Source organism: Pteropus medius, unplaced genomic scaffold, assembly GCF_902729225.1.
Source record: "Pteropus medius unplaced genomic scaffold, Ma_sr-lr_union100, whole genome shotgun sequence".
Lineage (NCBI taxonomy): Eukaryota > Metazoa > Chordata > Mammalia > Chiroptera > Pteropodidae > Pteropus > Pteropus medius.
In genome coordinates this window covers 166,752-181,596 of record NW_024342472.1, presented here as the reverse complement: position 1 = coordinate 181,596, position 14,845 = coordinate 166,752, and the positions used below count along the sequence as shown (strand labels likewise).

The following is a 14,845-nucleotide window of genomic DNA, read 5'->3' as shown; positions in this document are numbered from 1 at the left end:
ACAGGTCAGAACCCAGGGAATCAAGCAGTAGACTGGGAGGGACAAAGAAGCTACTCTCAAAATGTAAGCTCCCTGCAGGAGGAGGGATAGGAGAGAAGGTGAGGCAGGTTGCCTAAACTGCCCTTCCTGGGAGAGCCGTGAGCTTCATGCAATGGCAGTGTCCTGAGATAAGGGCAGAAAGCAGAGAAGTGGGGATGGCAGAGAAGCGACAGCTGATTATTATCAGCTGCTATCACAAAATGCGAGGCTGAGCCACACTCCCCATACCACAATCCTGAGGGACCCTTCATCCATATCCTCCAAGACCAAAAACTATAGAGCCCTGGGGAATCTGAAAAATACTATCAAAACTATCACTAACACTGACAGATAATGAGACTGAGAGTAGCATGTGGGATTGAATATCTATTAGAAAAAAAAAGGCAATATTAAGACTTTATATAAAGCAGGGATTCAAGAGGCTTAGACGCCACCTACTGGAAACAAAAATAAAAACGTCATCTTAGCAAAAGACTAAAGAGAGACCTTTATATAATAAATTTTCATTGTGGGGGTGGGGGAAAAGCAAAACACACTTCTATTATGCCCAGGCGGAGAAATAGTCCATTAAACACCATGAAAAAAAGGTAACAAGTCATCTCAGAAAGTAAGAGAAAAATCTCCAGAAAATAAGCTTAAAGACTTAGAAATATGCTACTTAAATGACAGAGAACTCATAAGGGTACTTCTGAAAAAATGAAATGAACTCATAAGGGTACTTCTGAAAAAATGGAATGAGATACAAAATAATCATATCAACAATTCTAGGAATTGAAAAAACAGCTAGATCAGCAGAATGAGATTTTTAGCAAGGAGAGAGAAATCCTCAAAAAACAAAAACAAAAACAAAAACAAAAACAAAAACAAAAACAAAACAACAAATAGCACTTCTGGAGATGAAGAACACACTGAAAGAGTTGAAAAATGAAATAGCAAGCTTGGGAAATAGAGTAGGCCAAATGGAAGAAAGGGTCAGTGGTAGTGAAGAAAGAATTCTAGAAATAAATCAGAAGAAAGAAAAGAGAAACTGAATGATGAAAAATAATGACAGAGAAATACAAGAACTAGCTGATACCAATAGGAGAGGAAACAAGAATAATGGGCATTCTCGAAGGGGATGAAAAGGAGCAGGGATTAAAAAGCATTTTCAGACAAATAGTTGATGAGAATTTCCCAAATCTAAGGAATGAGCTGGGGCTTGGTATTCAAGAAGTCAATAGATCACTCAATTAGCTCAACCCGAAAAGGCCCTCACCAAGACATGTTGTATTAAAATTATCAAAAATCAATGACAAAGAATTCTCAGGCCCATGGAAAACAGTAACCTATAAAGGAAAACCCATTAGATTATCGTTGGACTTCTCAGCACAAAGCTTACAAGCCAGAAAGGAGAGGAATAAAATATTCAAACTATTAAATGAAATGAACTACCAGCCAAGAATAATGTATCCAGCAAAGCTCTCCTTTAGATATGAAGGAGAAATAAAGACCTTTCCAGACATACAAAAATTGAAGAAATTCTCCAGTACAGAAAATACTGAAAGGGGCCGGTTCACCTAAAACAAAATGACACACACACACAAAATCATAATTAGGAGTAAGGCAACTAGCAGGCAGATAGTAGCAGAGGAGTGCAATCCTTACTAATAAGAGGGCATTATAAACTTAAACAATAAGAAGAGAATTGCTATACCGAGAAAGTAATGAATGTTCAGCATACATAAGGACAATTTGGGACAACAATGAGAAGGGAAAGATTGAAAGGTACAATTTTGCAAAGGAGAATGGAGATAAGGCACGTGCAGAAGAAAATGGACAACTGTGTATATATGTAACTATCCTTTACATATTCATAATGGTAACCACATGCCAAATATTCAGAACTGAAGTATATAACATAAAATAAGAAGAACCAGAGGAAAAACTCACAAAAGTCAACCAAAATAATAATAAAAAAAACACACAAGGACAAGGAAGCAATGGAAATGCCAAGCTACCAGAATGCAAAAGATAAAATGGCTATAAGAAGACCTCATTTTTCAATAATCACCCTAAATGTAAATGGGCTGAACTCACCAATAAAAAGGCACAGCGTTGCAGAATGGATCAAAAAACAAAACCCAACCATATGCTGCATGCAGGACACATCTCAGCTCCAAAGACAAATATAGACTCAAAGTGAAAGAATGGAAAATGATATTTCGAGCAAATAGCATTCAGAGTAAAATGGGAGAAGCGGTACTAATATCAGATGAAATAGACTTCAACATACAAAAGGTAAAGAAATATACTGAAAGACACTTCATAATGATAAAGGGAATCATGCACCAAGAAGACATAATACTTATTAATATTTATGTACCAAATAAGTGAGCCCCAAAAAATGTTAAGCAATTACTAACAGAACTAAAGGGAGAAACAGACCAAAGCACTATCATAGTAGGGTACCTAAATACCTCACTGTTGGAAATGGACAGATCATTCAAACAGAAAATCAATAAGGAAATAACATCCTTAAATGACACATTAAACCAACTGGACAAAATTGACATTGACAGAGCCCTTTATCCCCAAACAGCTGCTTATACATTCTTCTCTAGTGCACATGGACCATTCTTAAGGATCGACCACATACTGGGACACAGAGATAGCCTCAACAAATATAAGAGGTTTGAAATCATACCAACCATATTCTCTGATCGTAATGCTTTGAAACTAGAGATCCACTGCAAAAAGAAATCAGGAAGAACCACAAATAGATAGAGATTAAACAACATGCTACTGAAGAATACCTGGATCACAGAAGAAATAAAATGAGAGAACAAGACATACATAGAAACAAATGATAATGATAGTACAACATACAAAACTTTTGAGACACGGTAAAATCAGTCATAAGAGGAAAGCTCATATCATTACAGGCCCATCTGAGAAAAAGAAGAATGAGCCCAAATAAACAACCTAAAGCTTCATCTTAAAAAAGTAGAAAAGGAAGAACAAGTGAAGCTTAAAGTCAGAAGAAGGAAAGAAATAATCAAAATTAGAGCAGAAATAAATGAACTTGAAAACAAACAAACAAACAAACAAAACATAAAAAAAAAATTACACCAAAGAGCTGGTTCTTTGAGAATAATAAAATTGACAAACCCCTGGCTAGACTCACTAAAGAAAAAAGAGAAAGGACACAAATAAACTAAATCAGGAATGAAAGAGGAGAAATTATGACTGACTTCTCAGAAATAGAAAGTATCATACAATAATACTAAGACAAAGTATATAACACTGAATTTAGAAACATAGAAGAAATTGACCAGTACTTAAAAAAATAAAATCTTCCTAGACTGAATCAATAAAGCTGGATAATTTAAGTAGACTGATCAGCAGTATGGAAATTGAAACAATTATCAAAAACCTACCAAAAAGTAAAAGTCCAGGATTAGATGGCTTCACCAGTGAATTCTACCAAAGATTCAAAGAAGATTTAATAGCTATTCTCCTCAAACTCTTTCAAAAATTCAAAGAGGAGGCAATACTTTCCAACTCATTTTACAAGGCCAATATTACCCTGATACCAAAACCTGGTAAATAACACAAAAAAAGAAAACTACAGACTAATATCTCTCATGAACACAGATGCAAAAGTCCTAACTTAGATACTACAAACCAAATACAGCAACATATTAAAAAGTTTATTCACCATGATCAAGTGGGCTTCATCCCAAAGGCACAGGCATGGTTCAACATATGCAAATCAATTAATGGGATACACCACATAAACAAATTAAAAAATAGGAATCATGTGATCATATCAATAGATGCAGAAATAGCCTTCGACAAGATATAGCATCAATTTATAATCAAAACACTTAACAAAATTTGAATAGAAGGAAAGTACCTCAGGATAATAAAGGTCATATATGACAAGCCCTCAGCCAACAGTATACTGAATGGTGAAAAATTAAAAACTTTCCGTCTAAGATCAGGAACAAGGCAAGTATATCCACTTTCACCACTGTATTCAATATAACATTGGAGGTCCTAGCAAGTGAAATCAGACAAGAGAAAGACATAAAAGCCATCTAAATAGTAAACAAAGAAGACAAACCGTAACTATTTGCAGATGACATTATTCTCTATATAGAAAACCCTAAGGACTCCACAAGAACACTACTAGAAACAATGACAAATAAAGTAAATTTTCTGGATACAAGATCAACATTAAAAAAATCCATAGTGTTCCTATACTCTAATAATGAAGTGTCAGAAAAAGAAGTGGAAAAAATAATTAAGTTTGCAATTGCAACAACAAAAAATAAAATACGTAGGAATAAATTTAATGAAACATGGGAAAGACCTATATAATGAAAAATACAAGACTTTATTTAAAAAAATTGAAGACGATACAAAGAAATGGAAAGATATTCCGTGTTCTTGAATTAGAAGTCGACATAGTTAAAATTACCTCATTACCTAAAATATTATATAAATTTAATGCAATCCCCATCTAAATCCCATCGGAATTTTTTAAAGAAATGGAACAAAAAATCATCAGATTTCTATGGAAGCACAAAAGACCCTGAATCACCAAAACCATCCTGAGAAAAAGAACGAGGCTGGGGGCATCACTCTGCTCAACTTCAAATTATACTTCAAATTAAAGCGATAATAATCAAAACAGCATAGTATTGGCAGAAAAACAGATGCACAGAATAGTGGAACAGGATCTAGAGTTGAGAAATAACCCCATATTTATGGGTGGAAATAATTTTCAACAAAAAGTCAAAAACACAGTGGAGAAAGGAAAACCTCTTCAATAAATGCTGCTGGGAAAACTGGAAAGCCACCTGCAAAAGAATGAAACAAAACTGTTGTCTATCCCACACACCATAAGTAACTCAAAATGGATTAAAGACCTGAATATAAAACTTGAAACAATAAAATGCATAGAAGAAAACATAGTCAAGGTCCTTGGACTTAAAGAGGATTTTATGAATTTGACCTCAAAATCAAGGGCAGTAAAAGCTAAAAATAAACAAATGGGACTATATCAAACTAAAAACTTCTGTTCAACAAGACAAATCGTCAATGAGGTAAAGAGACAACCATTCGAATGGGAAAATATATTTGCAAGCAACGCCTCTGATAAGGGCCTAATATCGAAAATATAAAAAGAACTCATTCAACTCAATAACAACAAAAAAATCAAATGATTCAATCAAAATGGGCAGAGTTCCTGAACAGACACTTTTCCATAGAGGACATACAAATGGCCAACAAATATTTGAAAAGGTACTCAACATCGGTAGCTATTAGGGAAATGCAAATAAAAACCACAATGAGATACCATCTCACATCTGTTAGAATAGCTATAATCAACAGGACAATTAATAACAAATGTTAGAGAGAATGCGGAGAAAAAGGAACCCTCATACACTGCTGGTGGGACTGCAAACTGGTACAGCCACTATGGAAAACAGTATGGAGTTTCCTCAAAAAACTGAGAATCGATCTACCATATGATCCAGCAATCTCTCTACTGGGTATTTACCAAAGACTTGAAAACTCATATCCAAAAAGGTATTTGCCCACCGATGTTCATAGCAGCATTATTCACAGTGGCCAGGATATGGAAGCACTGAAGTGTCCTACAATAGAAGATTGACTAAAAAAGCTGTGGTACTTATATACAATGGAATATTACGCAGCCATAAGAAGAGATGAAATACTGCAATTTGCAACAACATGAAAGGACCTCAAGATAATCTTGCTAAGCGAAATAAGCCTGACAGAAGAGGTTGAAAATCACATGATATCACTTATATGTGGGATATAAACCTAAAAACAACAAATGAGCAGGATATCAAACAGAGACTCATGGTCATGGACTGTAGACTAGTGGTTACCAGAGGGTAACTGCTGACTGGGAGAAGATATTCGCTAATGATACATCTGATAAGAGGCTAATATCCAAAGCTTATAAAGAACTCATACAACTCAACAACGACAAAACAAACAATCCAATTAAATAATGGGAAGAAGACCTGAACAAATATTTCTTCAAAGAGGAAATGCAGATGACCAATAGACATATGTTAAGATGCTCAAGGTCACTAATCATCAGAGAAATGCCAGTTAAAACCACAATGAGATATCACCTCACACCTGTCAGAATGGAAATCATCAATAAATCAAAGAACAAGTGTTTGCCAAGTTGTGGAGAAAAGGACTCATACACTGTTGTTGAGATTACAGCCATTATGGAAAACAGTCTGGAGTTTCCTCAAATAATTAAAAATGGACATATTTTTGATCCAGCAATTGCACTTCTGGGTATTTTTCCAGAGAAAATAAAAAGAATAATCTGTAAAGATCTGTGCATACTTATGTTCATGGCAGCACCTTTCACAGTAGCCAAGATGTGGAAGCAACCTAAATGACCATCAACACACAATTGGATAAAGAAGTTATAGTTTATATATACAATGAAATATTACTCAATAATTAAAAAATGAAATCCTACCATTTTCAATGAATGGGTGGACCTAAATGTTATTATGCTGAGTGAAATAAGTCAGACAGAGACAGATAAATACCATATGGTTTCACTTACATGTGTGGAATCTATGGAACAAAAAGAACAAACTAATCCAAAATAGACTCACAAATATGGTGGACAATCTGGTGATGGCCAGAGGGGAGGGGTGTTGGGAGCTGAGAGAAAGGGGTGAAGGGTCAAAGGAATACAAATTGGTAGTTGATGGATGGTCACGGGGATGGGGAGTATAGCATAGGGAATGCAGTTAGCATTAATGTGATGGCTAAGTAGAGAGCCGGAGGAGAGATTACAAAATTAGGGGTATCATTTTATAAGCTATATAAGTATCTAACCTATGTACTGTATATTTAAAACTAATAAAATAAAATTTAAAAAAAGAAAAGGATGTCTAGGATGGAGAAGGGACATGTCAGCTAACAGCCATAAGAAGAGGGCCTGATTAGCTTGTAGAAGATAAGATACAGGGATGGTCATGATAGCTGTCTTTAGACACTGGAAAGGCTGTCATATAGAAGAAAGACCAGATTCTTCTTTTTTTTTTTTTTGGATAAAGTATCATGAAGCAGAACTAAGACCAGTATGTAGAAGGAACCAGGAGAGAGATTTTGGGCACAATATAAGAAAAGAAGTATATAAGAGTGGGAACTGTGCTGATGGAAAGGCATAGTACAAGATGTTATTTGAATGAGTGTCTTGGGAAATAGTAGTTAGCTTTGCTCTGAAATGGTCCAAAAATTGCCCAATGACAACTTGTTGAGAGTGCTGTAGAGGAGACTCGAGCAATAGGTGGGTGGCGGGACTAAGTAAATTGTAAGGGTCACTCCAACAATGAGATTCTTTGAAATTGTGGCTGAAGAAAGTTTGAGAGCTTAAAACTGTAGCAGCACTTTGTTCTCAAATAAGATGAACTCAAGCTTTTGGTAGAATTGTGGATCAAGTCTCTGGAAAGATAGTAAATATAGTAAGTATGTGTGTTCTTAAAATTGACAGAGATAACTCTGTAGGTGCTTTCCAGTGACTGAAAGGCATATCCAGAAAGGAATGGTGCCACTGTAGACTCAGTACCCACTGTTGATCAGAGTCATTTCTAAGGGATGGTAAAATGAGTTAAATTTTCTGGACTTGTTTTTGGAGGTGTTTCAGTAGCTGCTCATAGGAACAAGGAGGCTGAAGCTATTCAGTGACTCACACAGCAAAAGATAGAAAGAAGTTTAAATATATCCGATCGGCACAAAGCCATGTTATTTCCAACAGCATGCAAAGGTAGGACTAGAGTGGATGGTTTGGAAATAACACTTTCCTGCTTTTTCTCTATTCCTCCTCAGGCTGTCTGTGCCAATTCTCCACCTTTGAATCAGGGGAGTGTTTGTACACATATTTTGATTTGCCTCAGGTCTCACCCTTAAGTTGATTGTTCTTTACCATTCTCCGATCTCAAAAAATGGTCAAAATTATAAAGATCTTCTTTCCAGGAGTAATCTCCTACTTGATTCATGAACCTTTCTGGAGCAAAGATGATAAATGGGATTAATCTTTTTGGGCCAATTCCAATTGAATGGTAATGGCTGCCAAGGGCAATAGGATGAGAAGTTGTTTGAGGCTTCAATTGAACACAGCAGGAAAGAAGGCCCTGACTGATTAACAATGTCTGTTCTATAGGTATAGAATGGGAAATTGGCATGGATGCCTCAAAATGTGCTATCTTTGGGTTAGAGGAGAAAGTTATATGTTTCTGCCAAAAACTATTATAATCTGTGCCTTGCTAGATTAACGGATTAGTACGAACAACTGCTAAACCATAATCTTCACATATTTTTTGGCCATTATCATCAGATATAAATTGAGCCTTGATTATGGCCACAATATCATTTTTAACTGTAGTTCTGGCTCTGGCCAGACTGAACTCCATTCTGGCCACAGATGGCATCCTAACTCCGAGCATTATCAGATGTGTTAAAGCGAACCCATTCTCACCGCTAGAGACACAGTTCAAGGCCTGTGCTTTCCTAGAGGTGACTCAGTAGCTGCGTATTTTGTTTGTGAAGGACATTACATTATCGACATAGCAATATGATTGTCAGTATTTCTTCTTTAATTGTCTAGCTGCAGGGAGCACAAATACTTTCTTGCCATGGTAGATAGTCTTTTCCTTAAAAAGAAAAAAAATGGAAAGGAAGAAATGAAACTCAAATGAAAGAAGTAATTTCCTATGACTGTAAAAACATAAAGCAAATACCTGAACATGATTTTAAATGGGCCTGTAAACGTGGCTGATGGATGGAAGCTTTCTTGGAAAGGACATATACTATTGAGTCCTGCTGGGTACAGAGCACATTAGGGGTCAAGGAAACCATGAATTATGTGCTGGAAGTCAGTTTCCATTAAATTAATAGACTTCACACAGCTACCAAATATGGTCTGGATAAATGAGCTTTCAGAATAATAGTTTTTTAAGAATCATAAAGTGACTTGAAAAGGTAGTAATAAAACTGTCAGAGTCTCTACTTTAAATTTGAGATGTAATAGGGAATATAAAAAAAAATCTAAATATTTTCAGAATGTGTGGAGTGGGGAAACTGAGGAATTAGAGTTCCATTTGAATCCCTGTATTGGGGCAGGTGGGGAAGGCAGGGGGGATGGGTTTAGAATATATGATAGCAGTGCTATCCAATAGCACTTTCTGTGATAACAAAAGTGTTCTGTATCTGTATTGTCCAATACAGTAGCCACTGACTACCTATGGCTATTGAGCATTTGAGATATGAATAGTGTGACTGAAGATCTTAATTTTAAATGTTATTTAATGGTAATTAATTTAAAATTAAATAGCCAGTGGTGGCTAGAGGCTACCATATTAGACAGCATAGTACTCAAATTTAGGTCAGTTTCCAGATCCAAAAGCAACAAAAGTCCAAGGAAATGAAAGAACAGCCAATAAATCTATATCTGTGCTGTTTATACTTGAGAAGAATAGGCTTTGTTAGTTTTAGATAGACCCTGTACCTTGATTTTAGATGAGAACATGCCAGTATTGATGGAAGGTTTGTCTCTGTGGTCCACCTGCAGAATATAGAAAGTTCAAATATGTTATCCTTTATTAATGGACATTAATGACTTTAATGAAAGTAATCCATTTTGTTTGAAGGAGAGAAATAAATATTTCACAAAAGAAATGTAAATAATATTTAGACTAAAGAATTTGTAATGTTTCTCTACTGCTCTGGATATAATAACCAGAATTCTATCTTTTTAAGAGACATTTATAATTCAGTCAAAGCCCCAAAACTTAGTATCTATTTTAATATCATATTATTGGTGATTTGGACTAAAGAATGAAACAAGAAAAAATGATATACAAACCAAACGAATTTCTTTGGGTACAGTTTGGGTACTGACACAGAGCTTAGAGTTGATTGGCTTTAATTTATCTTATTGTTCTTTCGATAATTATAATTTTGAGATATAACTATTGAATTTGCAACTGTTTCCCTATGTGCTACATTTGTGCTTTAAAATTTTCCCTAATTTTCCATAGTTCATTCGCTCAAAAAATCTACAAATGTTTATTATTCTGGAGCATTGAGTATAGTGGGGTATGGTAAAAGATAATGCTGGGGCAAGATTGTGAAGGACTTTGAAGCCATTTTGAAGTATTTTAACATTGTCCTAGGAGCAGTGAGAGTGACATGAGATTTTTATTTTTATTTATTTATTTTCTTTAGTGCCTACAGAACCTGGTATCCCTAGGTAGTCTCCTATCCAAGTACTAACCAGGCCCGACCCTGCTTAGCTTCTGAGATCAGACGAGATTGGGCATGTTCAGAGTGGCATGGCCATACACTGACATGAGATTTTTAGAAGCTTAATCCCTGCAGCATGAAGAATGAAATAAAGAGCATGGAATATGAAGCCTTGATCAGTTAGAAGGTTAGCACAATGGTTAATGTGAAAGATGATGATGATAACCTAAGATAATAGTGACAGTAGAGATGAAAAGAAGTAGACAAATTCAAGAAATATTTAAGAAGTAGCATTTCTAGAATTTAGTGAGTGATTAGGCAAAGAAGGTTTAGACTATGTTTCCCATGAGTAGCCTCTGCTCTTGCCCTCTTCTTTTCCTGAGACGAGACTCAGCACTCTTGTCACTAGCCACCACCCTCAAATAAATCTAATTCCCAACGCATTGATGGGAAATATTTGTTTTGCTGAATATTTCATGAAGGAATAAATGACCTGGTTGCATTGCATACTACAGAGTGAAATTTAATTTAATTCCCTCATTGGACATATCTCTCCCAATGTCTCTTCCCTATCTGACTCTTCCCTGGCCTTTCCCCTCTTCCTTCCTCTACTATTTCTGTCTCCTCAGCTCTTCTACCCCTCTTCCTTCCTCCTAGATTCTATTTCACTTCTATCCCCTTTCTTATATAGAGAAATTTAACGTTTCTCTGGATTTTGTCAATTTACATCCTCACATGGCAGCTCAGATTTCCGTTTTGCTTGGGAATCATCATCTTAAGAAGGCAGAGGACACTATAGAAAATTATCAGTATTACTGATTTTTTTCTTTTGCCTCAGGATTCAATATGGCTAGATACTTCCCTGTTAGTGATCCTATATTTATTTAAAATTTTCATATTTTGTTCATTTTTGCATTATTTTTTATTAAAAAAATGTTGCATTAAACCTTTTAAATTTTGCTTCTGAATCTTTTGTTGCCCCTTACATTTTGTGTCCAAGGGAATTGCCTTACATGCCTGGGCCTTTGATAACCTGTAAGAATTTTAGAAATAAAATTTTGTGTAGTTTTATGAGTATAATTTTCCTGAAATATAAGCTTAGGTCACCCAGTCTGACCTTTTGTATATGCATGTTTTTTTCTACTCACCAGAAGTATATTTCAATGAAAGAATTATTTTTTACTCATCTGACAAACATTCTTTGAGCTTCTACTGTATATTAGGCATTGTGTGATGATATGGAATTATAGTGGTGAACAAGATATTTTCAGTGGGAGAGACAGAGGAGAAACAAATAAATATGCAAAAATCACTTACAAGTTATTTTTGACCAATAGGTACTAAGCACTTACTATTTTAAGTGTTGGGGATATAAAGCTTATATGTCAAATGAGAGAATTAATTAAATTTTACTCTTCTTTATAGGGGAAGAAAGTCACAACTTTGATAGGTGGCAAGAAAAGAGCCCTGGGGAAAAGGACAAAGAGAGCTGTATTATGTATTCCTCCAGAATACATAAGGTAAGTAGTTGGTCAAACAAGTCAGGAAATGGTAAAGTGGGAAATGTGTTAAACAGTGTTAGAAGGTAGCAGGATGGGCCAGGGCAAGAGAGATCTAGAACTGGGAATTAAATCAACGCGTTAGGGTTTAGTAACAGTAACAGATTCAGTAATAGACTCAGCTCCTCGTCTAGAAAGAGCTAGTAAAGGCAACAGGAAGCTGTTCAGATAGACAGCCAGCATTAGGGAGATTCATCAAGGGCACAATTGTTCTGGAAAGGAGGAGAAGAATAACGTTGCAGGTTTAGAATCAGAAAGAATGTACAAATACAAGAAGGCATTTGGTAAGGTGGAAGACTGGTCACAACTGGGTTGGGTGGTTTTGAAAATGAAAGAAAGAGGAGGAAATAAAAGTTGAAAGGGGATAATTGGCATTTTTTTGCCCTCATATTTGGAGCAGTGAAGACCATCATCTTAACCTCTGAAGTAATGTTCCTTCAATTTACTCCTTGATTAGGATCAAGTTGGTACTAGAGTTTGTGGCTCACTGAGCAAATGGCTTCAGCTGTGGGAAGTGGTGCACTGGGAGAAGAGAGTAACCAGGCAAAGCACTAGAGTTAGTAATTGGAGAATACTAAGAATGACTTCTCTATGCTATGCATGCCTAGAAACAGAAAAATCTGAATGGCAATTCTTTGTTGATGATGATAAAGTGATTTAAATGTAACATTACTCAGGGAAAAGCATCCAAAATACTGTTTGCTTTTATCACTAGAAAAATAGTTTTGTCGAATAAGGGAATTAATTAAATTTCATTCCTCTTTATAGGGGAAGAAAGTCACAACTTCAGCAGGTGGCAAGAAAAAAATCATTTTTATCTTTATATTTCCTTCTTAATGATATTTATTGGCCAAATTCACATTGCAGAGGAAGAAAGTTGATATCGTCTCTGCTAGTATGAGATGCTTTATTGCTGAACTCAATGGCACCACATTAATTCAAAGGGATAAAAGCCAATGAGATTGAAAATCAAGACAACTTTCCACATTTATTGCACTTGAGAATGCCGAGTCATAATGATAAAGCATTCCAGCAGGCAGTTTTAAACCTATTTACTCTGCTGTATCTGAATGTTGCCACATATGACAAATGTGAATAACATGTTTCGAGGCCAAAGAGCTCAATGAGAAATTCCATTATTCTAAAGATCACAAAATCGTTTCAGAAATTGAACAAGATTACAACAGCTTAATAGTAAATTTGAATCTCATGTCTCCAACATGTCAAAAGTACTATAAAGCATCCTGTGAGTAGTTTGGGAAAAACAACTAGCATTTCTCTGCTTTGAAACTTCCAGGAACCCAAACTTAAATTCTCTCAAGAAGGGGATCAACTCATTGTTTGGTTATAAAATGTTCAAGGCTCTCATGGTGGATATATGCAGAAAGCCAGTGTAAAAGAATAATTTTAATGAAATGATAAACCCATCATAGGTTTGAAATTAGGAAATTCATTTCTGGCTTTTGGAACTTGAATCCTTTATGTAAACCAGTTATAATTATTATCTTTAAAGCATTTGTCTTTCTTTCTAAAAAGGCTTTAAAAAACAACCAAAGTTTAATAACTCAAGTGCCAAGAAATTTCTGTTGATTTATATATGTACATCAACCTATGTTCTGAATTTTTCAGAATGAGATAGTTTTAAAAATTATCCTTTTAGGCAATTAATTATTGACATTTCCAAAACTTTCCAGTATTTTCTCATGAAGACCATATCTCCCTCACAACTTTTTACATTGTGAGGTGGCACAAAAATCTTTTGTAGGAAAGCATGAGCCAAAGCTCATTCCACATAATTGGAACTTTCAGTTTCAGAAAATATAAGGAAATTATTGCTTTGGAGCGTCTCTATGTGAGAGGGACAAAGACAGAAGGTAATCCCAAACTTAGCTGGCTGTGACTGAAAGGACTCACATTTGAATTTGCTTTTGGGAAGGGGTTAAAATGGGGAAGAAAAATAAAGACTATTGGGTGTGCTTCTCTGTGCTTCTCTGTGTGCTTTTTAAAATTAATTTTTACTTTTAAATTACAGTTGACATTTAATATTATTTTATATTAAATTCAAGTGTACAGGATAGTGGTTACACATTTATATTAGTTACAAAGTGATCGTCCTGATTAGTCTAGTACCCACTCGGCACTATACATAGTTATTACATTATTATTTACTATATTCCCTATGTTATATTTCATCTCACCATGACTATTTTGTAATTACCAATTTGTACTTTGTAATTCCTTCAATTTTTTCACCCAGCCCTCCAACCTCCCCCATCTGACAATCATCAGTTTATTCTCTGTATCTATGAGTCTGTTTCAGGTTTGTTAATTTTGTTCTTTAGATTCCACATATAAGTGAAATCATATGCTATTTGTCTTTCACTATATGACTTATTTTAATGATCATAATAGGTCCATCAGTGTCGTTGCAAATGGTAAGATTTCATGTTTTTTATGGCTGAGTAATATTCCAGTGTATATATGTACCACCTCTTCTTGATTCAATTATCTATTGATGGGCACTTAGATTACTTTCGTATCTTAACTGCTGGGAATAATGCAATGAACGTTAAAGTGTATATATCATTACAAATGTATCCAATTTCTTCGGATAAATACCCAGAAGTGCAATTGCTGGATCATAGATAGTTCTATTTTTAATTTTTTAAGAAGACTAAAAACTGTTTGCCATAGTGGCTATATCAATTTGCAATCCCACCGGCAGTTGCATGAGGCTTCCCTTTTCTCAGCACCATCATGAACACTTGTTTTTTGGTTTATTGAATGATAGCTATTTTTACAGATGTGAGGTGATATCTCATTGTGCTTTTAATTTACATTTCTCTGATGATTAGTGATGTTGAGCATCTTTTCATAAGTCTACTGGTCATTTGTATGTTCTCTTTGAAGAAATGCCATTCAGTTCCTCTGTTGATTTTTAAATTGGTTTG

General features: G+C 35.2%; 1 pseudogene; it reads right to left on the bottom strand.

The window, feature by feature from the left end:
* Window positions 1-10,317: 10,317 nt before the first annotated feature.
* Window positions 10,318-10,436, bottom strand: LOC120604331 (uncharacterized; annotated as a pseudogene).
* Between the last annotated feature and the right edge of the window lie 4,409 nt (window positions 10,437-14,845).